We start from the raw sequence: 27,531 nt of genomic DNA, 5'->3' as shown, positions 1-27,531 counted from the left end.
GGATTCTATTTGAAAACCACCACTGAAGAAGAGCCTACCAGTGCCCAAGGCAGACCATTTCACTGCTAAACAGCCCTTATGGTGGGAAAACGCTTCCTGGGGTTTGGCCTGAATCTACTTCCTTGCAATTTCAACCTCTTGGTCCGAACCCTTCCCTCAGGAGCAACAGAGAGCAAGTCTTCTACTCCTCCTGTGTGACAGCAGCCCTTCAGATATTCGAAGGTGGCTCTCCTTGTTTTCTCTTTTCCAAGCTAAAGATGCCCAACCACCTCAACCATTCCTCATAGAACAATCTCAGAATGTGCCACCAAACCAGACAGTGGTAACACATGGGCACTCCCAGCTCAAGCTGGAAGTGGGGAGGATCATAGGAACATAGGAAGCTGCCTTCTACCAAGTCAGACCATTGGTCCATCTAGCTCATTATTGTCTACTCAGACAGGCAGCGGCTTCTCCAAGGTTGCAGGCAGGATTTTCTCTCAGCCCTATCTTGGAGATGCCAGGGAGGGAACTTGGAACCTTCTGCAAGGCTACAACACCTGGGGCTTCTTAGTTTAGAAAAAAGACGACTGTGGGGAGACATGATAGAGGTCTATAAAATCATGCATGGTGTGGAGAAAGTGGATAGAGAGAAATTTCTATCTCACACACACAACACTCGAACCAGGGGTCATCCCATGAAATTGGTTTCCAAGAAATATAGGTCCAACAAACGGAGATACTTTTTCACACAATGCATAATCAACCTATGGAATTCTCTGCCACAAGATGTGGTGGCAGCCAACAACCTGGATGGCTTTAAGAGGGGTTTGTATAACTTCATGGAGGAGAGGTCTATCATCGGCTACTAGTTGGAGGGCTACAGGCCACCTGCAGCCTCATAGGCAGGATGCCTCTGAGTACCAGTTGCAGGGGAGTAATGGCAGGAGAGAGGGCATGCCCTCAACTCCTGTCTGTGGCTTCAAGCGGCATCTGGTGGGCCAATGTGTGAAACAGGATGCTGGACTAGATGGGCCTTGGGCCTGATCCAGCAGGGCTGTTCTTATGTTCTTATGCAAAAGAAGCACTGTGCCCCAGTGGGATGAAGAGGGAAGAAATGAAAAGTGTGCTCCAGTGGGGTGAGGAAGGGCAGCAGGATTGGATGGCAGGGTAGAACCTGTGGTGGCACATTTACCGCCCCCTGCATCCCTCACTGAACCTGAGGTGACTGCCTCCTTCTGCCTCATTGAAGGGCTGCAGTCGGCCCCTGTGTGAATCAGGGTTGGATAGGCCTTGGGTCAGATCCACCAGGGCTCTTCTTATGACCACCAGGATCTTATAAGTTTATATCCTGCTCTTCCTTCAAGGAGCCTAGAGCAGTGTTCATGATTTGTGTTTATCCTCACAAGAACCCTGTGAGGTAAATTAGGCTGAGAGATAAGTGACTGTTCTAGAATAACTCAGCGGGTTTCATGGCTCAACAGTTATTTGAACTCACATCTCTGTGGTCCTAGTCCAACATTCTAACCACTACAGCATGCTGGCTCTGTCTTGAGTTGGGAGTGTGCTTCATTCAGCGATACCCTCAGTTCTATTTTCTGTGGATGCTTTTTCCTTGCTTACTCCTCAAACACTCCTGGAATAGCATCAGAATCTGCCTCTGCTCCTCTGCTCTCCCTCCTACTTCTTTGGTTGAGAACCTGGCCTATTTAGTAAAGCAATCCAATATACACTGGCACCTCCTTAAGGATTGACAGCAATCATCTGACATGCCCCAATGTGATGTGGTGAAACTGCCCTGTGTGTTTTTGTTTTGGTTTGGTTTTGGGGGTTTTTTGTGAGCAATCTTCTCACTTCAGATGCTTCCTCGAAAGGCCAAAACTAGATACCAACATCCTCCTTAATGATTTCAGCACCTCCAAAACCTCTCCTGTGCTCTGTCCATCAGCTCCCTGTCAAGTCTTGGATTGATTTCATTTATTTCCTTATTTATTTTTAAGGCATCGTGTGCAGGGACATTTCCCCCACCGCTCCACTTGGTTCCCTATAGACTGAGATGCTCTAATCTACCTTGCTGTGGGCTCAGTGTTTTCTTTGCAGGACTTTTGGTTTGAGGGCATTTTCTTGTTATGCGAGAAAATACCACAACCCCTAGTATTCTGTCATTCTTGACACCCAGCCCGCTGAATCAGACTACCCAAGTTTCCAAATGAGTTATTTTCTCTCGTTCACACCTTCTAATGGTGGTACATTCACACCGTGTATCATTTTAGTGCTGTTATTTAGAAATAGAGTTGTTCCTAGTCACACCTGCTTGGTTTTAACTGAGTGGCAAAAGAATTCTAAAGGGACCATCCATAAAGTATGTCTTGCTTTTAAGAAGCGTTTTAGTACCCTCCACTTGCTGCCTTGTCATAATTTGTCATTCTAATGACCTCCCCTCCAACAGCAAAAAAGAACTTGGCAAACATTGATAGCCCAGCACACCTTTTACTCAAAATGCGAATACATCATTATATTTTAACATTACATAATGAAACAGCAACTCCAGCAGATATTTTAATGCCTGTTACAATAGCTCTACATAGGGACATAAGAAGCTGCCATATACCAAGTCAGACCATTCGTCCATCTAGCTCAGTATTGTCTACACAGACTGGCAGTGGCTTCTCCAAGGTCGCAGGCAGGAGTCTCTCTCAGCCCTGTCTTGGGGATGCCAAGGAGAGAACTTGGAATCTAGATGCTCTTCCCTGAGTGGCTCCATGCCTCATCCCTTAAGGGGAATATCTGACATTGCTCACATGTAGTCTCCCATTCAAATGCAACCAGGGTGGACCCTACTTAGCTAAGGGGACAAGTCATGCTTGCTACGACAAGACCATCTCTCCTCTATTTTGACTGATACAGAAAATATCAATTAAAATCCTGAAAATGGGCAAAAAGAAAAAGTTTTACACCTTTCTAAAACCTACCCTCAGCAATTTGATTTTTTAAAAAGTTATCATCATCATCATCATCATCATCATCATCATCATCCCCCAACACCCTGATCTCCCTTCAAGCAAGGTCACCAAGCACTTGAGCAATGCAATGTCTCTGCCCCTTTAAATTCTGCAAACCGCCAGCTGAGGGGGTGGAGCCACTATGCCTGTTCCCTATAAAAGGACTTTCTGCCATAACAGTGTTTTCAGCTGCTATTCCCTACAGCTCTCTTGTTTTTCAGGGGTGCTTTTCTTGCATTCAGTTCTTGGATTCCCTGCCATCTCAGTGACTCGTTCTACATGTGCCTTTCGGCTTCCTGCCGCCTTTAACCTCTGCTTTCCTGGGAGCCCTGCTGCTTTGCCTTTGCAGTAGTGTTCTCTACAAGACAAAAGAACCCTATGGCTTCCCAATATGGAACTAATGTACATGATAGGCATTTGTTTGTGTGCCTGCAGGTGGGGAGAGTATAACTGAACCAGCTAGATGGACCAGCTAGTCCCTCACATCATGCCTTCTTGGGGGGATAATGGTTTTAAAAAGTGAACAGGGTTTGTGCATTCTGCAGCAGCGAAGCAAGAGAGTACATACCATTGGGGGAAAACTTTTCATAACATGGCCAAGGATTGCTGTAGTGTGAAGGAGAGGAAATAGCTTTGCTGCTAGTCAGCAAGCTTTGCTGTTTTTGGTTCTGTCAAAATGGGAAAGGCCTATCTAATCACTCCTTGTGAAAACCGCCCAGAGATGAAAGTTTGGGGCGGTGTACAAATTTGATAAAATAATAAATAAAATCAGTCCTGCTAATGGAGAGAGAGAAGTTTTCAAGTGGGGGTTCTCTTAAATGTAGCAGGAGGAAAGCAAGTCCTCCTCCTGCTATATCCAACATTTGGTGCTTTTTCATTTATTATTATTATTAATTATTAATTATTATTATTTTTACATTTTATATCCCGCTCTTCCTCCAAGGAGCCCAGAGCGGTGTACTACATACTTAAATTTCTCCTCAGAACAACCCTGTGAAGTAGGTTAGGCTGAGAGAGAAGTGACTGGCCCAGAGACACGCAGCAAGTATCATGGCTGAATGGGGATTTGAACTCGGGTCTCCCTGGTCCTAGTAAAAGACAACTAAGGGGAGACATGATAGAAGTTTATAAAACAATGCATGATGTGGAAAGAGTAGATAGGGAGAAGTATTTCTCCTTCTCTCACAACACTAGAACCAGGGGTCATCCCATGAAACTGATTGCCAGGAAATTCAAGACTGACAAAAGGAAGCACCTTTTTACGCAGTGCATGATTAACCTATAGAATCCTCTGCCACAGGATGTGGTGATGACCACCAGTTTGGCTGGCTTTAAAAAGGACTTAGAAAATTCATGAAGAACAGGTCTGCCAATGGCTACTAGTCTTGATGGCTATAGGTTAACTCCATGCTCAGAAGCAAGATGCCTCCAAATACCAGGGGAGCAGCAGCAGGCGAAGGGGCATGCCTTCATCTCCTGGTTGTGTGACATCCCAAGGCATCTGCTGGGCCACTATGGGAAACAGGGTGCTGGCCTGATCCAGAAGGGCTCTTCTTAAGTTCTTATAGTGCCCCTCTCAGTGGTTGCTGGTGTTCCTCTTGGGCTTTTGTTGTTGTTGTTGTTGTTTTTGTTGTTGTTGTTTGTTTTTTGGACTGAGAGCCCCTTTGGGACAGGAAACCTACTCATTCTTTTTGTTATATTAAACACTTTGTGAACTTTGATTGAAAACTAGCATATAAAAATTCTAAATGAGTAGCTGTAGCAAATTTAAGCCCAGCCTTTGTCTCAGAGCAAGCCCACTTGAGGGGATGAAAAATGCCGCATCATTTCCTCCATGTTTGTTCAACAAAGGCTGTTCCTTTAAAAGATAACCTATTCCTTTGCTACCCGCTGCAACCATGCCCACTTTTTAAACAGAGTTTAATCCCTCCCTGGTGTGGATGACATTCCAGGGAACTCTCCTTCTCATTTACCAACGGAAAATTACAAAAACAGCCCTCCACGTTCAGCCTACATGTGAAGAGAAAATTTGGTAGTGAGTTGTTGAGCAATCAAACTTGAGACATGTTTGCACCAGAGTAAAACCCCTTCTCCTGAGTTAAAAATCCACTCAGAGGCAGGTAAAATACAAAGAACAAAAAGAGAAAAAAACTTTATTCAAACTACTAACATAACATAAGAACATAAAATAAGAACAGCCCTGCTGGATCAGACCCAAGGCCCATCTAGTCCAGCATCCTGTTTCACACAGTGGCCCACCACATGTTGCTGGATCCTATAGGCAGGGGTACTCCAGTTGTGGCCACACCATAGTTTTATTTTCAGTGCCCTTCCTAATGATCCCTAGCATGGAATTGGCCTTTTTCACAGCTGCCGCACATTGAGTCGACACTGTCAATGACTGCTTCAGTCTGAGGCTCTCTCAGCTTTTAGTTACAGGTAACAGAAATACTCAGTACTTGCAAGAATATTTCAAAAAGTACCCTCAGATGATATTGGGGCAGCACACTTTAAAAAAAATGGTGGTTACTCAGTTGCAAAGAACATAAATGTAAGAAAATACAAAAAGCACCTTTGAAAGTCTACGGAGACTTTTGCAGCACCCTGGATGGACTTGGGCACAGGTTTAGCATTTCTTATGTTACAGATAAACACACCTAGAACAATTGTAAGGATTTGCAAAGCACACCAAAAGAAAGTAATCTAACGCATACTAACACACTGTTCCCAGGCTTTACCATTCTGAAGCCAAAAGCCCTGGCTTCCTTCCCCCTTTGAACTCACCCCAAGTTCCAGGAGAGAATTCAAGCTTCCCACAATCCTGTCCCTCAAGGATCTGCAGATGTCCTTCCATGAGAGAATTCTCCAGGCTAGCTGTTGACCATGAGGCAGCAAGATTCCATTGCTCCTCAATAAGCCTTCCGCCTATCCTCTCTCATCTCCCGCCTAGCTCCTTCTGAGAACAAAGATATGCTTCTCTTCCTGCCACAAGGCCCTCTAGGTCCTGCCCACCATGTGCCAAGTGGCTGTTCCCTAGCCTATCAGTCAGGTCAGGGTTCACTTCCAGTTCACTCTTTAGGGGAAGGGAGGGCCCATTGCTACTGTAGCACATGGTGGATGAGCCAGATTTTCATTTTCTTTTAAAAAAATTTAAAAGCTCTAAATCCTTCAAAAATGGCACACTTGCTCTATGTGTCTTCTATCGCAGATACTAGCCAACACGCAGGGGTGTTATTACACTTGCTCATATCTGTGTACCATATATGTGAACACCCTTGATTACACATCCAGGTCTCTTAACCAGGAAACATATGCTTTGAAGCTGGAAGAATTATCCAAATTTAGATAATTCTCCAAATTCTCCAAAGCACTCTACCCTGTTGTAGCTTACTCTAGTCAGGAAAGCAGGGAACTATTCACACGGTCAAATGAGCCCAGGAGTACTAGAAACAAGCATGAGTAGCTTCAAATCAGGTCTCGATAGTGGGGCATCACCTTTGAAGACCTCAGGACGGGCAATGGAGTCAGAGGCAAGGGTTTTTTTTTCCCAAAGAAAAGGCTATGAAGTTTATTTTACAGAGCACGATGCCCCAAACTGGATGTTTTGGTACTGATGGCAGTAGTGAGATTTAAGGCTGTTCTGAAAATGAAATGAAGGAGGGAGAGAAGGAAGGCTTTGTATCCAAGCCTCTGGCAATAACAGTGAAAGTTGGAAGTTAGCACAGAGGAGGTGGGAGGGAAGAGAACAAGAGAATGGTTTATTATACCTCTATTGAAACTGCTCATTTGAGGGCAAAGAAAAGGAGGTAGATGAGGGTGAGACTATTGCTCATCCTTCTTTCTGTGTAGCCGGTCTCAGGTTCAACCCCTGGAATCTCTGAGTAGAGTTGGGAATGACTCCCATCTGGAGCCGTGGAGAACTGCTGCTGGTCCACATTGACAATCCTGAGCTAAGTGGACCAACAGTCCGACTCAGTATAGGCAGCATCCAATCTTTCTCAGGTGAGGAGATGGGAGGTTCCCACCGCAGTAATTCACAAAAGGGGCAAGGAGGCTTGAGGCTAGCTCGGCAGGGCATCTTGGTCCAACATAGCCAAAGCAGACAGCTGCAAGACTAGCACTGGGTTTTAATCAAGGCTGATACATATCGCATGCTAACAACAAAGTTCCAAAAGGCAAGGAGGTGATTCATGGCTGGTGTTCCTCGAGGGGCTTCAGCGCCATCTTGGAAGCATTTCTCCTGCACCAGCCCATTTCTGAAGGTACCCAATCTCCGTGATTCAATCTCCAGGTGCATGGGCAGTCCTGAGCGGTGTTTCTCTGCATGCAGTCTTACATCTGGAAGCATCCTAGGTTCAGTTATTTCAGCTCGGGGATGGGGGAGTATATCTCATGCCTTCACTTGAGCTTTCAAGAAGGGTTTGTGCACCTTGCATGCTACATACTCAGGGAGTGGAAGCGGAATGCCAGGTCAGGCAAAATGGTTTCAGTTTGCTTCAAGTAAGAAAGAACAGGGGCACCATTAGGCATGAGCCTAAAAAAAATCTGGATCTGAAGCCCCACCCCCCACCCCATCCAGACCATCATTCCACCCCCATGTGAAGGAATCTGCACTTTGCTTTCATAAAAAAGTGCAACATCCCCCCCCCCCGCCTCTGCTTTTGCCAAACCCTTTACATTTCCAGAATGGCTGGGCTTAGAGCTCTGAAACTGAGCACACATGTAGTCCAAGATGGCATGACTCTGTATTTTTATTTCAAGGAAACTGGTCAATTCTGTGATTTCTAATGATCTTTTTCTCTACTGCAGTAGAATTGCCAGAAAGAGTTATCTCTGTCCATAGAGTACTTCACATCTAGTGAAAGTGGAACTAGCAGTTGCATCAGAATAAACAATTTCTTTTTAACACTATGCTCAAGTTGGTTTGTGATCTAAAAGGCCTGCATGAGAACTGTGAACCAAGGAGCACGTGTTGTGGTTTTAATTCCCCCCACTTACGAATGCACTATAGTCCAAGTTGGTTTTGTGTTTGAACTGTGGAGCAAGGGACACATATTGAGCTGGGTCTCACGATCCGTGAGACCCGGTTTTGCAGGATGAGTGGGGAGACCGGGCTAAGCCCACTCTCCCCACTCACGAGCGGAGAGGGAGCCCTGAGCGGCCAGATTGGCCACCCACACGATTGCCGGCTCTGTGACGGAGCCAGTGGGGGCTGGGGGGAGCGGGGGCTGCATGGCCCCCAGAAGCCCCAGTATGCCCTGTGCAAGCACACAGGGCATACTGGGGAGACCCCCGGAGCCGGGAAGCGGCTTTTTGCCTCCCTTTCAGGGGTCTACACGCAAGTAGCCGTGGTGTGGAGCCGCACTGTGGCTACTCACATTCAGATAGCCCGTGTTTGCGGAGTGCTCGCTCTGCAAACCCGGGCTATGGGGAGGGCTACAGGAGCGGGTTACCTGCTCTAGAACTACCGGGCTCACAGCCGAGCCCAGTGGTTCTCATGATTAGCAAAAATCAGGCTAGGCTCTCCTAGCCCGATTTTTGCTAATCGTGAGAATAGTCCCATCATCTCCCAGTTAGTTTGTGAACGGTCAAGAAGCTTGTGAATCCATTATGGCTCCCCTACCCCGACCCCTTTTTGGAAAATGCACTCTGGCCTAGATCTGTGGGTTTGTGGTGAATGATCAAGAAGATGTATGATCCTTTTGGGGTTGTGTAGTCCTTCCCCCCCACCCCCTCTAAATTCACTCTGGCCCAGACCTGTGGGTTTGTATTTAAATGTGTGTATATACAGAGAAGATGCTTATTTTGCAGTGGTGGGGGCATAAACATAGGTCCCAGGTCCAAAATTACCTAGCTGCACCTTTGAGAAAGGAATACTTTTCACAGTGATCTCTTGTATGATCTTCACGAACACTATATCTGCCACTGAAGAGTGCCTTCTGGGCCAAAACACCTTGGGCTTTCAATAAAATATACAGTGTCATATATTTACAAGTATTTTGATATTATATTATTATTATTTACATTTTATATCCTGCTCTTCCTCCAAGGAGCCCAGAGCGGTGTACTACATGCTTAAGTTTCTCCTCACAACAACCCTCTGAAGTAGGTTAGCCTGAGAGAGAAGTGACTGGCCCAGAGTCACCCAGCTAGCATCATGGTTGAATGGGGATTTGAACTTGGGTCTCCTCGGTCCTAGTCCAGCGCTCTAACCACTACTCTCTTTCTGTTGTCACTGAATCTCAGACCACTAGGCTGTACATGGAATCAGAATCATAATTGAATAAATCAATCAAACAAACAAACAAACAAACAAATAAATGTCTCTGATATGGCCCATATGATACAATTTTTGTACTGCAGCATTCCTGATGAAAATTTCTTAATAGCGAGCTCCTTCCAGTACAACACTGGCTGCTGTTTTTCAAAGCTATTGTATTGGGCTATATTGGAGGATCAGGTGACATGCCCCCCCCCCCCCCAATACAATAAACCCTTGAATCAGATCAGAACTGTATTGGGGCCAATACTTTTATCTGTGTACAGCCATACTAACAACAGCTTCTATGACAACAACAAAACCAAACAAAACAACATTTTTCAGTGAATCTATAAAAATATAGTGGTTTGGCTTTGAAAAAATGTTTAACACTCCACATACAAATTGAAAATAAAATTTAAAAAATGCAACAGGAAGACCAGGTAAATATTAATAGGTTACATACACTTGATATTCATTCCACCACCAATTACCTGAGCCCACTCAAGTTTAAGTCCACTTACAAGTATCTCTATAAACAGAAAATTGAATGCTTACAGTTAGAAATAAAATAAATAGAATTAACTTGTGGGTTTTAAGGTTTAGTCCATGAGGATAACTAAGTGGCATGATGCTGATTTGAATGAATGTAATATATGGAGCTGCACACTCATGATAAAGTTCAGAATTCATTATCTAAAGACCTCTGGGGAAGAGCTATACAGTATATTCCACAATCTGAAGGAGAGAGGGGACTGATGCACAGATATGCCGTTTGCAAAAATGAGATGTCAAAACTGTCCAACCATTTCAGGACATATTCTCACCTGGTTTCCTGAGCTGTGGTCAACGCCCATTAAAACAGGAAGAACCTCAAGTCTCTCCTGTTTTCACAGGCTTTTAATTAGAATTAATTTTAATAATTTTAAAACCTTGTTGTAATATCTATTTTATTCTATGGTTTTTATTGCCATGTATTTTAATTTGTAACTTTTAAATATTTTAAATTTTGTACACTGCCTAGAGATGTACATCTCAGGCGGCATAGAAATATGATGAATGAATGAATGAATGAATGAATGAATGAATGAATGGATAAAAATGTCATAGGGCAGTTCACCCTACCAGGATTTCATCCTATCTCAATCAGCAGCTTCCCACATGATCACTTCCTCTCCCTCTGACCTTGGTATTAAGTAGCGGATGATCAGCAAATGGGGGCAAGCTCTGCTCCCAATTTAGGGTAGGAGGCTTCTTCACATGAAGAACAAACCTCATTTCTCTATGTCTGGCGGGCGGGGCTGCCGGCCTTACTTTGGGCCTCCCTCTGGGCCAATTAGGGCGGGGGGCGGCAAAGGGGCTCTGGAAGTGGGCCACGGCCTGAAAGAAGAAGAGGAAAGCAGGGATCAATCAGATAGCTGCCGGATGCACAGGCGGCCAGATGGCTGCCGAGGCAGCGAGGCCTGGACCGGCCAGAACAGGTGCTGCTTGATGACATCAGTGGCACACCTCTTAGAGAGGGGAGGGGGCTGGGTGAGGTAGGAGAGGCAAGAGGGACATGGGATGCCGCAGCTGCAGCCTGTTCACAATTGATGGGGCAATAAAGAAGGGTGGGGGCCCATTCAGGGGCAGCTGGGGCTGTAGGGTAGGGGCTGACCAGAGTGCAAAAACAGGATGACTAGTGAATTGTGTTCAGTTTGGTGGGTCATGTAGGGTAGGGGCTGTAGGCCTATACAAAAGGGGGCTGGCTGATGAAGAGAGAGGAGAGAGAGAGAGATAATCACAGGCCTCCAGAGAGGGGCTGTGACAGAGATTTAAAGCAAGACCCAAGAGGAGGACCAGGGTGACGACCAACCCCCTCCCCTGGATACTCTGAGGCCACAAAACCTCCAAGCCATGCCTTGCAGCAAGAGGGGCAGCCAGACCCATTCAGACACTCTAACTCTCGCCAAGCAGCTTCAGGATCACAACAAGGCAGAATCTGAAGCACAGAAATCCAGAGGCCTCCATGGGCACTCAACAGCCGTTTCCCAGAGGCAATGTGGAAGTGGCTCAAAGCAGGTCAGCCTAAAGCAGGATCAGGAGGTTTTATCACTACTGTTCATGACAATGTAACTGCTGCCAGTAATGATCAAAAGTATCTATGCTTATGTGCAATACAAACACTAATTGAGAATGCAAAGATAAATCAGAAATAATATCACATGCAACATGTACAAGCTGGCTTCCCAGGCTTATCTATCCCGCCGAATATCAGTTGGCTTGCAAAACTAATTTGCTACTAGCTCAGTATATAGTACCAACTATTCATTTCAGAACCAGCCCCTTACTGAAATATAATTCTGATCTAGTCTGGAGGAATAATGGTTATACAGTCTATTGGGATAAGCCTATTATAGATAAAACAATAGACAACAATAGACCAAACATAACGCTGTTGAACAAAAAAGGCCATTATCCACAAGGGTTCCGTTCCTGCTGATTTCCATGGGTAACAAAACTGCGGATAACAAGTCATGGAGTGAATGGGAAGGAGGGGTTAGATTCCTGCGGGGGTGGGGGGTTGAAAAACAGTGAAAAACAGCAAAAATAATTGAAAAGAAGTGCTGTACCATGCTCTGTGGGTCTCCATCTGTCTAGCAATGCCCACCCCAACTGTCAATTTGACCAATTTTCCAAGAAACATTGGGGGGGGATGCTTAAAAACAACAACAACCAGAAGAGCCACAAAATGGCAATTTGGAGGTCATTTCTGGCCACCTAGGAACAGCGGATATGCTGGTATTGACCCTTTCTGTACCCACGCATGCTGAGGTCAGGTGATTATTTTCGGACTGCAGGTATGCGGAACTGCGAATAGCGGTACTGCATATAGTGAAGTCCACCTGTATTCTCACACATGACAAAAAGAAAACAACTGAGGATGGAAAGAAAAATACCTAACCTGGCCTTGCAAGTGAAGTATGTGTGGAAAATCAAGACAATTCATATAGTAGCCCTCTCAGGAGACATTCAGACTACCCTGAGGCAAAACTTAGAGAAAATACGTGTGCACCTGATAATACACCTATTAAATACTATGCAAAACGCTGCCATTCTCCATTTGTGAGAGATACTGAGCTAGTTCCTGCACAACAACTGATATTCCTTAGGGCTTCTCAAACCTGGGTCCCCAAGTACAGCTCCTGTCATCTCCAGCTACAGTGGCCAAAGATGATGGGAGTTGTAGTCCAACAACATATTGGGACCCAAGTTTGAAGACCTCTACCTCAATGAAAGTTGGGATACTGGATCCTCACCTGAGTAAACACCAGAACTACTGAGAAGAAAAAGGATAACGTAAGGTGCTTGGAAGCCAACTAATATCATAAAAGTATCCTATGGATGGGAAGGGGCAAATCCTGCTGAAAACAGAGCAAAGCCCTGTTTGGGGACTTTCTAAAAGATCCCAGCTTTACTTTCCCCAAGAGCGTTAATCCTAATCTGGCCCTCTCTCCCCTCTAGATTTCCTGATTTGCATTTTGAATCCAAACTGGAGTCATCACTCCGTTCATCGAGAAAGTGAATATCGCCTGACTTACATGACCTGGTTATTTATCTTCATTATTTTCCCCCTTTACAACAGCACAGTCAAAACCTCTGTGGTTTCTCACCGGTATTGGATTGCGCGGTTGCAGCCAAATTTTACAGTTGCAGAAGGCATTAGCAACCCAGGCCAGCAGGCGCTCCGGCTCCAATTCAAGACTAGTTTTTTTCATTACAACCTAGCTCTTTCCATCATTATAGTAATTATTTGGCATGCTACAGTTTTCACACTGACTAGAATGTCTGTCTTCCTTTCCTTCTCCCCCCCCCCCCGCGCCACTCCATCCTGAAAAACACTAGACTCTGATATGAACAGAATGCATTTCTCAGACCCAGGGAGACCCGTCAATCAACAGCACACTCTAACACGATACAGTATTATTAGCAGCATTTTGCAAAGCTTGGCTGCAGAGACACCCAGTCTGATCTCCTCATTGTTTCTCGCCAAGGTCTTTGTTTTCTTCCCTTTATAGCCGGTTGCTTCTTTACCTGCCTTCTCAAAGTTATTAAGTTTGGCGATTTAGAGGAATGCCAGAGATGTCCAGATCAAGTAAAGGCAGATTCCCTTCCCACAAGCAGGGAGGGGCCATGGGGGGCCTGTTGTCCTCAAGTGCCTTGCTCTGAAACAGTTACCCAGTCATCCGTGGGCTTCCTGGCATTAGTGCAAATCCAGGGATTTGAGTAATGGACTTGGAATGAGACATAGGCTTGCATCCTCTGTTATCCAGGAACGTACTTAGAATTGGCCTTCGCTGCCCTGTTGCAGAGGGAAGGGCTGGGTTTCGAAGAGAATGGTGAGTTCAGCCTGTGGCCATTTCTCTCACCCATCTAAGCAGCTTCTGGCAATATCAATAAGATCAGGGACAAAAAGGGGACTCAACCAAGTCTATTAAAGATAGTGCATCACTGGTGTTTTTGCGTATGTCTGCATTTAGCAGAAATGTTAAAGCAAGTGAAGGAGGCTGAAGTGGTTTAAGCAAGCTAGAAAAATAAGGCAACTCAAGTGGTTCCAAGACATGGACGGAGAACATATGATGCAGAAACTTTCCTGAAGCTCAGCTGATCTGGGTCTCGTAGGTGCCTAGATGGGGCATTGCCTGGAAAGCCCTTTGCATGCCACTATGAGTTCTATAGAATGGGGGCAGGTAGCTCACTGGGACAGCATTTCCTTCCTTCCTTCCTTCCTTTCTTTACCGCCTAACACTAAATCTCAAGGCCATGTACACAACTTAAAACAATAAACAAAACTCAGTAAAAACAAAACACTTGTGAAATCATGAAATTTTAAAAATAGTTTTAGCAAAAGACCTGAGAAAACAGGTAGGTTTTAAGTGATTTTCTGAAGGCAGACAGAGATGGAGAAGCTCTTGTACTAACAGGGAGCACATTCCAAAGCCCTGGGGCAGCCACAGAGAAGGCCCAGTCCTGCATCGTCACCAAGCAAGCCGGTGGTAGCCATAACTGAACCTCCCCATGTGATCTCAGTAAGCAGTGGGTTTAATGACTAAGAATTTGCTTTGCATGCAGAAAGGCCCAGGTTCAATCTCCAGGTAAGGATAGGAATCACTCCTGTCTGAAACCCTGGAGAACCACTGCCAGTCAGAGTAAACAATACAGAGTAACAATTCTATCCAGATGGATCCATGATTGGACTCAGTATAAGGTAGCTTCCTGTGAGTCTATAGCAAAAAGGTGAATTAGAAATGTAATCAGTCATGTATTTACGAAATGTGCAACCAGCCTTTTCATGACTGAAAAAAGAATGCACAAAGTCACCTACACCCACAACAATAAGAATATGAGGCTTAAATTAGAGGAGGAGGGCACAACTTTATTCACTTAACAGCCAAATCAAACAACAGCAAAGGGATTGGCTCTCCAGCCCCTCACGCACAAGGAATTAATGACTCCGCACCCGAAGTGCGAGTCCCTACTACGTCAGGTTGGGCAGTACATCCTGGCTTAGAGCAGCATCACAGCATAGGGCCAATTGCTGCCTCCCTTAGCCAGCCAAAGGGGTCAAGGCATTTGCAGGAAGCATCACTCCCCCCACCACACACACACACACACACACACACAATCCATGCATCCTTTAAGGTTGGTGTTTCCCCCTGCAGCCTAGAGAAAATCCCCAACCAGCATTCCCTATGCTGTAAAAAAAAGCTGACTCCTCTCACCAGTGTGTGCCTTAGGATACTCACCAATACACGATCTTAACTTCCACACAGTACCTACAGCTATGACCAGGAAAGAAACCTAACTATAGTGAGAGGGGGGCAAAGACCACCCCTCCCCATCACTTGCCAATTCGATGGAGGCCAAAAAATCCCTACTTGGCTCCCGAAAGGGTGATCAATCAATATCCACACTATACTCATGGGCAGGGAAGGGTTGCCTTTCAGATGCTGGATGAGAATCTGGGCAGGTGGGAGTCACAATGGCTCATATATTCAACCCTCCTGAGTTCCCAGCCAATCAGCTTTCCTCAAACACCTCCTGCTTTATTCAGAAGACAGGGTGGGCAAATAAGCCACACCCAGGATGCACCTGGGTAATCAGTTGCATTATGATTCATAAAAGAACAGTGCCACAATAAAATAGAACAAAAACAAGAATCAAACAGTAGCACAGAATAAAACCAGCAAACAATAAAAGGACATTAAAACCATTGTTGTTAATTAAAAGCCTGGGGGAATGAGGACCGCTGCTCAATGACAACAATGATGGAGCCAGGTGAACTTCCTTAGGGGAGGAGCCCCAAGGCTGGGGTGCCACCACAGAAAAGGTCCTTTCTCTGGTAACTGCCTGTCTGACTTCATATGGGCAGGGGGTGGTGGTTTCTGATCTCAACTGATAGTTTAAATAAGCAAACACTTCATAAAATGCTTCACTTAACCTAGCTGTAAATTTCCAAGTTTTGATTTGACTGTAAAATTTATTGTGCTTCATGAACTCTTTTTACCAGATCTTTCTGCCCTCTACCATAACATGAAATATCTGGAATTTAATTGTAAGTTAGTTGCTTTTTAACATGTAACATGGTCATGGTGCCAGAATTATCCCCACCCCCACCCTGAACAGCTCCTCCATGCCCTTGGCCATGTCAAAGCTCTTTATAATTAAAAAATAAAATGATGCATACATAAGCATTGGGATCTCCAAAAACCTGACAACTGGAAACTCTATAAACAGTGAAATATGTGTGTCTTGGATTGTAATGCTGTCTCTGTTGATGCGGATGCAAGAGAGCAAAATGGCTCTCCGATGCCAAGTAAACTGGCCTCCCATTTTTACAACAGCAAACAGCACTTATGTCTGACACACTGCAGCTGTTGGTGCGAACGCTCCCCTCTAGTAGGCATGGAAAGATCTTTGTATGAGCTGTTGTCTCCAGAAACATCTTGCATGAAAAACAAGGGTGTAGCAAACAGAAAAACAAAGGATGCATTCACATGAACCAAGGAAACAGCATCAGGGAGAACTTCTGAGGACAGAGCTTATTCAGAATGGTACGGTGAGCATAAGTCCAGAAGTACATTTCCCACAAGCAGTACTTGTGCCAGTTGGGGTGAGGTCGGTACCATCTAGAGGGACAAATGCTCACTGTGATTTTCGACAAGGTCTCCACCCCTGCGGATGGAAAATAAGTGATAGCACTTTCGGCGATCAGTGTGCGATCATGCTTTAATTGTCTTGACAATCGGGCCTGCAGCAGCCAAATTAGCAATAGTATTTTAAAAGCATTTAAAAGTTTTCAAAACACAAAAAGTACTATGAAGTTTGAGCTATGTTGTCAAAGGAATGGAAATGAAAATTGGCAGGAATGTACTCCAAAGATTACTCCATGGCCAGAATACCTTTTGTTCATTGTTGCCTTAACCCTGACCCTCACCCTGACTGTAACTGTTTTCTCTGTGCAAAAAGGACTCCAATTTTACCCTAATTGTTTGGCAGTAAGGATAAAGAAGGGGTGATAATACTATAAGTGCGACAATGCTATACCTATTTTCCATTTCTGGTGGGAGGGGGACAGGTTGACATTGCCAAAAATCACTATGAACATTTGTCCTCTGAGAAGATGCCAGTGGCCAAAATTTGTGGACCTTGCTAGATTCTGTGAGTTTCCGTGAGGATATCCTAGAATTCTCCTTTCTTCAGCTCTTCATTTGCCTTTGTTGTGATTTCTAATATTTCAGTTTGTTCCTGTTCTCCCCACAATTCCATGGTGGTTTTCTTTCTACATTTCCTGTATTTAGGTACCTCTTCCTCCCTGGACAGCAGTCAGCATTTGGACTGGTGTTCAATTTTGTTTTAAAGGATATAGGGCTGAATAAACGGATAGGAGCGTACCTTACAATAACATGGTTGTGCAAATAAGTGAGAGTCAGAAGGGAGTTTGATACAACAATGATACAACGATACGACAGATATTTATATACCGCTTTTCAACAAAAGTTTCCGAAGTGGTTTACATAGAGAAATAAAAATAAATAAAGATGAAATAATGACTTGAAATAATCAACTAGCAATCAAATATTCCAACCACCTTAAGTGGCGCAGCAGGGAAATGCTTGACTAACAAGCAGAAGGTTGCCGGTTCGAATCCCTGCTGGTACTATATCGGCCAGCTGTGATATAGGAAGATGCTGAAAGGCATAATCTCCTACTGTGCAGGAGGAGGCAATGGTAACACCCTCCTGTATTCTACCAAAGAAACCACAGGGCTCTGTGGGTGCCAGGAGTCTAAATCGACTCGGTGGCATAACTTTATCTTTAATTAACTAGTCCAGGGGTTCCCCAACCTTGGACTACAAGATGTAGTTGGACTACAACTCCCATCATTCCCAGACACAATGTTTAGGCCAAGAAATGGAACAAATGACAGGATTGGGGAGAAAGTTTACGGGGAGGGCCCATAGCTCAGTGGAGAAATATCTGCTTTGCATGCAGAAAGGCCCAGGTTTAATCCCTATCAGATATGGATAGGACTGTGAAAAGATCTGTCTGAAAGCCACTTGAAAGCAAGGCTAGACAGACCAATGGTCTGGCTCAATAGAAGGCAGCTTCATATAGCAGGTGACAGGAAAGTCATAGCAGGTCCATAGCAGGTGACAGGGAAGTCATCTGGTGGAAATGGGTAGACAGATATTCTGAGTAGATATTACTGGACACGGATATTACTTTTAATGTTGCAAAATTCTGCTCTGCAGCCTGCTCATTCAGAATCAGATGTTCATATCTGTAATTTAATTTCCTGAAACAGTGTTGGTTTCTGAGTACTGATTTAATGTATCTGTAAAATTGTAAATTGATATAATGCAAGTTATTGTAAGTTAAATTAATTTCCTGTAATTTTGCATTTTTCCGTACAAATATAAAACAATACACATAGAACAAAACAAAAAATTACAATGAAATACAAAATACAATACAAACACATTTTTAAAACCTTTTAAAAATGTATTTTAAAAGTCCTGGGTGAACAGAAGGGGCGTCACCTTCAATATACTGTTTGGATGAAGGCAAAAAAATGTGATGGCAAGGGAGGTTATAATGGGCTAATATTTATTTATTTATTTATTTATTTATTATTGATTTGATTTGATTTGATTTGATTTGATTTGATTTGATTTGTATACCGCCTTTCCAAAATGGCTCAGGGCAGTTTACAATTAAAAATTAATTGTAAAAATTACAATTACAATTAATTAATAATTACAATTAATAGTCCAGGATGTTTCCTAAATAAGAACTAATGGTAATTAATCTTCGTCATACACACACACAACGGGGTGGCAAGGAGATACACTGCCGCCCCACAGGGCCATTTTTAAGCACAGAGCTGGTGGGGGAACACGAGGGGGGGCACCCTTCCTGCTCTTGAAAGATACCGCCCCCCCCCCCCGCTGCCGTCAAGCCGGCCGTTGCTGGTTCCATATACATCCCTGCAGAGAGGCAGCTTGCTGGCCATTTAACCTTCAAATGGCCCACATGGCACCTCTCAACTGAGAAATGTTGGATTTCTCAACACACTCCTACCCAACAATTTGCAAGGGCCAGGTCATTCCTCTCAACCATTTGTCTGTCAGGTCGGATCCAACATTTCTTCAAGCTGCACAGGCTTAGGGCCCTTGGCGGTCTTCCAGTCCAGGCCCCTGCTCAGTGCAAGACACGGCTACAGCATCTCCGAAAGATGGGTGCCCAGCCACTGTTTGAAAACCTCCAGCAAAGGAGATCCCACCACTGCATGAGGCAGACTGTTCCACTGTCAAACAATTCTTACTGTTAGGAAATTCCCCTAACGTGTGGTCTCTATCCTGGACCAGAGAATACATGTGAACCAGTTCCGATTCGAACCCAGCTCGACTTGAATCGGGGTGGTTCAAGTGGTCCAAGTTTGAACTGGACTGGCCACAGTTTGAACAGAAATGGTCCGGGGTTCTTGTAAAGATTCCCTTTTATGAGTGAAGGGGCAGGGGGCTTCCCTAAGTTTAATAGAAAGAGAGAGGGGAGTCAGGGGACCTTACCCTGAGCAAGTGGCAGGGGTGGCATAGACGGTGGTGGGGGTGGCAGCTCCCCTCACCCCCTGCCAGCCTACCCCAGGACAGCCTGGGCATCCGTGCCTTCTGCAGCCTAGTTTGTGCCCAGGGGCATAGCAAGGTTGGTGGGTCTGGAGACGAGATTTTAAAATGGGCACCTCACTGCTGATTAACAAAGGAGACTTTCAACCCTGCAATGCAATCCTATGTATGTTTTCTCATAAATCCTAACAAATTCAGTACAGTTTGCTTCTAGGTACATGTGTGGAGAATTGTAGCCTCAAGCAGCAAATCTAACCGCATTTAGCTGGAAGTACATTTCACTGAAACCTAAAGGACTTTGCAATTTTTTGTTGCAAAACAAGCCACTTATAGGACTTTTTTTTTTTAATTTAAAAAATATTTAAAACCAACAATTTTCCCAATCCACTTCAGTTTAAATATACATATTCCTCCCACATCTCTCTGCTCAAATCCAAAGCCCTATGCCCAGTCATTCCAGGTGGTCTAAAGGCTGGGGCTGAAATTGGGTTGTTTTTTTATGAAGGCAAAGGGCAGATTCTTCCATATTGGGATGGAACTACTTTTTTAAAAACAGGTTTTTTAAAATTAAAATATATATATATTTAAAACCAGCAAATCCTTCAGTCTCTGAATTAAATATTCAGAGTCATTTCAATCTGCCCTACACCCCCCACCCTTATATAAAAGCTCTATGGCAAGCAATCCCTAAATATCCAAGTGGGAGGGGGGATAACCACAAAAAGGAATCACATTCTACCTCCATTACTAAGCCTGAGGAGTCAAAAGCTGGGTAGAGCTGTGGTGGGCAGGGGCAGCCAGCACTGGCCACCCTGTCTCCCTCCTTCCTTCCTTCCTGCCTGCCTGCCTGCCTGCCTGCCTGCCAGCACTAGAGTTCTGGCTTCAGTGAGGTCTGCACGGAGGCCTCTCTGGAAGCCCCGCCCACCCTCCAAACAGCTGAGAGGCAGAAACTGAAGGGGCTGCAGCAGTTTCCAGGCTGCTTTGCTCCACTGGCCAGAGCAGGGGGGCTAGCAGGAAAAGGGTCCAGCAGGCAAGGCAATGGGGACTGGCTAAGGGGCCTTGGGGGCCCCTCCAGGCCCTGTGGGCCTAGAGACATTTGTCTCCCTCTGCCCAACGGAACATACGCCCCATTTGTGCCTCTGTTCATGCACAGAGACACACTGCACATGCGTGGAGACCAGGTTGCCACATCTGTGCATGTGCGGAGGTGTGAATCGGTCCGCAGCCAACCTGGGCTGTCCTGGGGGAGGCCATTGGCGGTTGAGGGAAGCCACCTTACCAGATTACCCTTCATGAGCAAAGGGTCAGGGGCTTCCCTAAAAAGAGAGATGGGGGAGTCAAGGGGCATTACCCCAAACAAGAGGCTGCGGTGTAAATGGCAGCAGGTGTGTCGGTGGGGACAGCAGTGATCCCCTCAATCCTTACTGGATTCCCCTTTATGAGCAGAACCCTGAACCAGTCCACAAACCAGTTCAAACCAGTTCAAACCAGTTCAGTGGTCGAACCAGACTGGGCCCATTTCAACCAGAACTGAAACCGCACCAGGCCAGTTTGGTTCAAATTTGGTTCAAATTTGAACTGAACCAGCCTGACCAGTTCCATGCACATCCCTACCAGATGTGCATATCCCTATCAGAGAACCATGGGATTAGATGGAGAAAGGTCCCATTCCAGTAATTTTCATATTAACACCTTTAGTAAGATGAGTCTGTGCTCGTTCCTTTAACTTCTATAACTTTCTTTAACTGCTTCTGCTTAATGTGAGAAGAATATAGAGGAACATAGGAAGCTGCCTTATATCGAGTCAGACCATTGGTCCATCTAGCCCAATATTATCTACACAGACTGACAGTGGCTTCTCCAAGGTTACAAGCTGGAGTCTCTCTCAGCCCTATCTTGGAGATGCCAGGGATGGAACTTGGAACCTACAGTAGATGCTCTTCCCAGTGTGGCTCCATCCCCTAATGGGAATGTCTTACAATGCCCACATGTAGTCTCTCATTCAAAATCAAACTAGGGTGGAGCTTGCTTAGCAAAAGGGACCATTCATGCTTGCTACCACCAGACCAGTTCCCCTCCCATTACAGCCCTCATTGTTAAACTGAACTAATTTTTCATATTTATTTATATACTGCCTTTCATTAAAATAATCACAAGGAGGTTCACATAGAAAAAGTTAAAACAAGACTATAAAAATCACACAATTAAAATATGTTAAAATATTAAAAAAAACAGATCTAATTTAAAAAATTAAATACATACATAAAAATACCATACAACGTACAAAGAAGCAGCAATGGAGACAATCACATAAAAGCCTGAGTAAAAAGCCAAGTCTTCACATGTTTTCTAAAAGCCATGATGGAGACCGAGGAGCAAATAGCGACTGGGAGAGCATTCCAAAATCTGGGGGCAGCAACAGAGAAGGCCCTGTCCCACATGCACGACAACCGAGCTTCCTTCATTGTTGAGCCCCCTCAGATGACCCGGAGCAGAGCCCCCTCAGATGAACAAAAGGCACCAGGTACCCCCAAAAGGCATACGGTTTCACCTGCTATGTTGTCTCAAACTTTCCTTTCACCAAGTCAGTTCACACATTCAGCCGCACATCATTAAACACTGAGTCAACATATCAAATTCTCTCCAGCACATTCTGCCTCCCAAGAGACTGTCCTCACTAACAATGTTCCCAAGAAAGAAGCGTGTTCTCGCAGGGTGCCAAAACAAGGTCTGGGTCAAACCTCTTCCTAGCACAGTAATAATATGCCCACCACATTTATAGGGCTGGTGTTTGATGATAGGATCTTCCCCTCCCCCTCATTTATGGGGTCAGATTGTGACAGGGACCAGGGCAGTATGTTCGATCATCAGGGCATCTCCAAGATTTATTCACAGGCCTTGCAAGGAGAGGGGTTCACAATGCAGACACACAGTTGTGCAGACTAAATAATTCTCTCATTCAAGTTCCCCCGGAGTTTTCCTTGGCAGCTGGCAGTGTCTAGAAACGTGGCGATCCAGCCTCCCACCCCTGCTTCTTCACATTTTAGTAAGCCAGATAAAGAGCTAGTTATGAGGCACTGGAAAACAAGCAGCACAACCTGGTGTCCTTCCTGCACAACACCCTAGAGAGCAGCTCCAGCCTGAATAGCCAGCCACACGGAATACTGGGAGGTCCACTGTAAATAGACAATCTTGACTCAGGAGGTCCATCTCTGTACTTTATCATTAAATACCCTGTTCCAATGACACATGACATCAATTTTTATTTTTATTTTCTGAAATTTTGTGGGTGAGGAAAAACAGGTAGGATGGATCCAATTACAGTCATCCCACCCAACATGTATCTCCTGGAAAGAGAAACCTCATAACACCTCGTTGGCTGAATCCAGGCAGGGGCGCAAACTTTGGGAGGCATGTGTGGCAGGGTTCAAGCCCCCCCTCCCCCCCGTTCAACACATACACCCCTAGTTTTCCCAGAGGGGGCAATGCCCCCACTCCCAGGTGCCAGGTAACACCAGCAAGCTCTCATGCTGTTGAGTTCATCAGTCAGTCCTCTGTTGCTTTTGTAGCAACTCAGCAAGATCTTAAGAGGCATGCTGCTTGTTTTATTTGTTTTTGCAAAGATAAAATGGGGAGGAGGACTTTCTGGAGGGAATGGGTAAGACTGCCTGTGAAGAAACAATGGAGAAAGAGCTTAGAGGGAGGGAAAGAAAGATTAATAGGACTTAAGAGGGAACGAAATGTTAACAGAAAGAAAGATTAACAAGAACAGTAGACAATACTGATCTGACCCATGCAAACTTTGGAACATAGGAACATAGGTAGCTGCCTTTTACTGAGACCATTGGTCCATCTAGCTCAGTATTGTCTACTACTCAGACTAGCAGTGGCCTCTCCAAGGTTGGAGGCAGGAGTCTCTCTCAGCCCTATCTTGGAGGTGCCAGGGAGAGAACTTGGAACCTTCAAGCAAGCATGCAGGTGCTCTTCCTGGAGCAGACCCATCCCCTAAGGGCAGAGAGGCTCTTACCCCTGGACTTTGGGGCCAATGCCCAGGGCCTCCACAGCCCCTGGGGGCCCCCAAATCCTCTTTAGTCTGTCCCAGGTGGTGTGGTTGCCTGGCCGAGCACAATGATGCTTAATTTGAAGGGGAGGAGGGCCTCCAAAGGCCTTTAGGTTCAGGCTCCAAAATTACCTAGGTGCACCTCTGCCTAGGGAGAATATCTTACAGTGCTCACCACATGCCTCCCATTCAAATGTAAACCAAGGTGGACTCTGCTTAGCAAATGGGACAAATCATGCTTGCTGACACAAGACCAACTCTCTATTTATCAATCAGGAGCCTCAGCAGCAGGCCTGCCCTGCAAGCAGAACAGTTCTTTTTTTTCTTTTTGACTTGAGAATGGTTGGATTGGAGAATTTCTTTACCGCAGCTGGAGTGTAGCTGGAGTTTCCGTGTTGGAAATCCTGTTCTGTACTGGTGTCCTAGGTATTTCTCTTTGTACAGTTGCTTTGCACAGGAGACTGTTTATTGCACTGTGTTCATGCTGAAAGGTTTTGAGCATGAGCAAAGAGCCTATCAAGCCCCTCTAGAGGGAATAAATACCCCCTTAATTTTGCTAACTCCAGCCCCTCACCCCAGTTCCTATGTTACTTTAGGGCCATGTGACAGGGCCTCAGTTCAACAGACTGCCTGGTCAGAAACACAAACTGTTATGAGTTTGGAGAGGTTTGGAGACCTCTCAGGGCCCTTTCACTCTATGATTCTCTGATTATAAGTAAAGCTAGGAGAAAAGCTAGTGGTCACTGGCTTGACCAGTTTGAAATGACCAAGTGAATGTCTTTCAGTGATCAGTGATTGTGTGAGGCTAATGTTTTGCAATGACCAGTGAACACCCGCATTGGGATGCAAATTACCCCCATGTTTCCTCCCTTCCTATGGAATGTGGGAGGAATTCCACAGCAGCATCATTCAGACCTTAGGCCTGTCCATATGACCATTTTAGGATGGGTTGGAGAGCTCTTGCCTCATTAGCAGCTCATGACCAGAGCCTATATTTGGGCCAGCAAACCCAGGAAATGCACCATTAAGCCAAGTGCAGCCTCCATTGTTGAATCTGGGAGCTGCAATCCCTGCCTCTCCATGGAAAACCCTCCAAGGTCTTGAATATGTTCCCAGCCTGCTTTGGGTTGCCAACAGACTGGAAAAGCCTCATAATATCCATAGCTGCCTTTCCATTGACCATAAAGAAGCAGAAGATGGACCCAACCCTGCCAAATTGGCTTCAGGATCATAGTGTGTGCTTTGCAGAGAGGCACATCCACAGATAGAAGACTCTGTAGCCACAACTCTCTATTGTTTCTTTGCAAGACAGGGTGTTCTGGGTCCTGGTGCTTCGGCAGAAGAAGCATGTGGGTTCACACAACCCAAGAATCAAAGTAGGAGAGCTCTCCTCTCCTCCACCCTCAGTTAAAAGCAGAGTAGGAAAGCTGGGTTACCTTGCTTTGAGCAACCTGGGCTGGAGGGATTTGCATAGGTTCTCATGATCATGCAAATATGGGCAACCCAGCTCCTACCTTGATTTTGATGATTGTGTGAACCAGCCTATTATGTGCATTCAGGTGTCTGACCACATGTCCATGTTTTAGCTTTCTACCAGTTATGCAACACTACAGAGCAGTGTGAACCACTTAGTGGCACAAGGAGATCTTTTGCATTACTCATGTGCAACACTGTACTGGATCCTGTCCAATGCATACTACTTGGATGGCACACATTCATGGACAGCGAAGGAGAGCTAGGAGCTATTCTGACGATCAGTGGAAAGTGGGCTAAGGGTGCTTAGCCCGCTTTCCACCTATCATGAGACTCACCAGGCTCGCAGCTGAGCCCAGTTGAGTCAAAGCGGGTCACCCGCTTTTGTAGCCCTCCCCTAAGCCTGGGTTAGCAGAGCGAGTGCTCCACTAACCCGGGCTTCCCAATCGTGAGTAGCCATGGTGCGGCTCCGTGCCACGGCTACTCACAAGTAGGCCCACAGAGGGGAGGTGAAAAGCCGCCTCCTGGCTCCGGGGGTCTCTGCAGTATGCCCTGCGCACTCGTGTGGCCCCCGAATTCACCAGCCCCTGCCGGCTCCGTCACAGAGCCGGCAATCGTGTGCATGGCCGATCCGGCTGCCCAAGGCTCCCGCCCTGCTCATGTGCACCCCGCTTCTCTTCTCAAACTGGGTCTCACTGATAGTGAGACCCGGCTCCTAGTCTTGCAGTAGTGAGACTGGTTCGCATTTGGATGATGGCTATGTGTGAGTGCTATCTGCTGTAAGATATTCCCTTTAGGGGGCAGGGCCATAGCTCAGTGGTAGAGCATCTGCTTTGCATGCAGAAGGTCCCAGGCTCAATCCTTGGCATCACATCCAAGTAGGGCTGGGAGATATTCCTGCCTGAAACCTTGGAGAGCCGCTGCCAGTCAGTGTAGACAATACTGAGCTAGATGGACCAAGGGTCTGACTCAGTAGAAGCCAGCTTCCTATGTTCCTGTGTTGTTCATCATCATCATCATCATCATCATCATCATCATCATCATCATCATCATCATATCATCAAAATAAAGGGATTCCCCCCCCCTCCGTGTTGCACTTTAGAAAATGTTCCCATTAATGACTCCCTCCACCATGCTTCTGGCTGTGGCAGCCACAACCTAGCCCTTAATAAACAATGAACTACCCTAAGCGAAGCCATTCCAGATGTGTCAGGAAGATGGACATTGGTGGTGGTAATGCTTATGGGCAGTCCAGAAAGAGAAGTTGAATGTTCATCAATCCTGACAGGCAAGAGCGATCATTATGAATAATCAAGAGCTTTTAAAAATGACTGGTCTACATTGGTCTGCTTCTTTTCACATTGGTTTCAGATGGCTCGTTGCTGAGCTACAGCATCAGTCTCCCACCATTGTCAAATAAGGGGTATCTGCTTAAACGTGGAGTTAGAAAATGTGGGGCATAGCCAGAAGTTTTGCATTCAAACAGCAGAATCCAGAGCTTTCTGCGGGGCTTATATTTCCACATTGGCTCTTGCTGTTTCTTGGAGCTGAGCCAATAGGAAGGAAGAATCTATTGTTACACATGCAAATTAAATGTGGCCTCGAGGTTATTGAAATATTTTTAAAACTGGCCATAAGTGCTGGATCTTCCACTCCCATGTGGAAGTCAGAAAACAGCATCACCTTTTTAAGGATAGTGGCCGACATAACAGAGCAAGGATGCACTGGTATTGTGAGAAAGCCGCCTAAGAGAACTTCCCAACTAGCTGCACTGGTGCAGCAGGGAAGTGGCAATGTGTGAAGCCTTTCCCTTCCCCAGGAAGCCCTCTGTGCCACTTGAAAATTTGTCCCCAAAACTGCACAACCCTCAGGGACATATTTTTCAGGTGACACAGAGGGCATCCTGGGGAAGGGGAGGGGGCCAAAGATTGAGGCTTCCCCATGGCATCGGGGCAAATAGTGGGGAAGCCAGTAAGAAGCCTCATTCACTCACTCCTCTCTACACCATAACAAGTAGCACAAGAAGCCAGTGCAGCCAGACCCCTCCAGCCTCCCAGAAGCCAAGCCAACCCCTTAGCTTCATTGCCAGCCAGGAACTGATCATCTCCCCTGCAGATTGTTGGGAATTCTCTCTAGAATTAGAGAGAAGATACCCTTCTATTACAGCAGAGTGCACAGAGGCAAAACACAGTGGAGTCTGCCTAGGCATGCATGTATGCTGAGAGCAAAAGAAACTTGGAGCCAGTTCATAGTTTCAGATCAATATAAGGAGTCTTTATTGGAGAACTCCATTCTAGATAGGAAAGTGGAGAGATAATATCTCTAATCTAGCTAGCTAGCTGGATGCAGAGAGATGTTGCATGAATCTCTGCACACATGGTGCAGAGAGAGAGGTGAGCATGTGTGAGATACAGGGAAGAAAGAGGATGAAGGAAGAGAGAAAGGAAGGCAGGCAGGAAGGAAGTCCCTGAGAGTAGCAATCTACATATCAAAGGGATAGTGTCCGAGCAGTAGAGAGGAGGAATGACCAATGTCTTGACCTTTCTAGCCTTCTGACTCACTAGTCTGTCCCCCTCTGTCATTGAGACATGA

Source organism: Hemicordylus capensis, chromosome 6, assembly GCF_027244095.1.
Source record: "Hemicordylus capensis ecotype Gifberg chromosome 6, rHemCap1.1.pri, whole genome shotgun sequence".
Lineage (NCBI taxonomy): Eukaryota > Metazoa > Chordata > Lepidosauria > Squamata > Cordylidae > Hemicordylus > Hemicordylus capensis.
Note: the sequence above shows the minus strand (reverse complement) of the source record.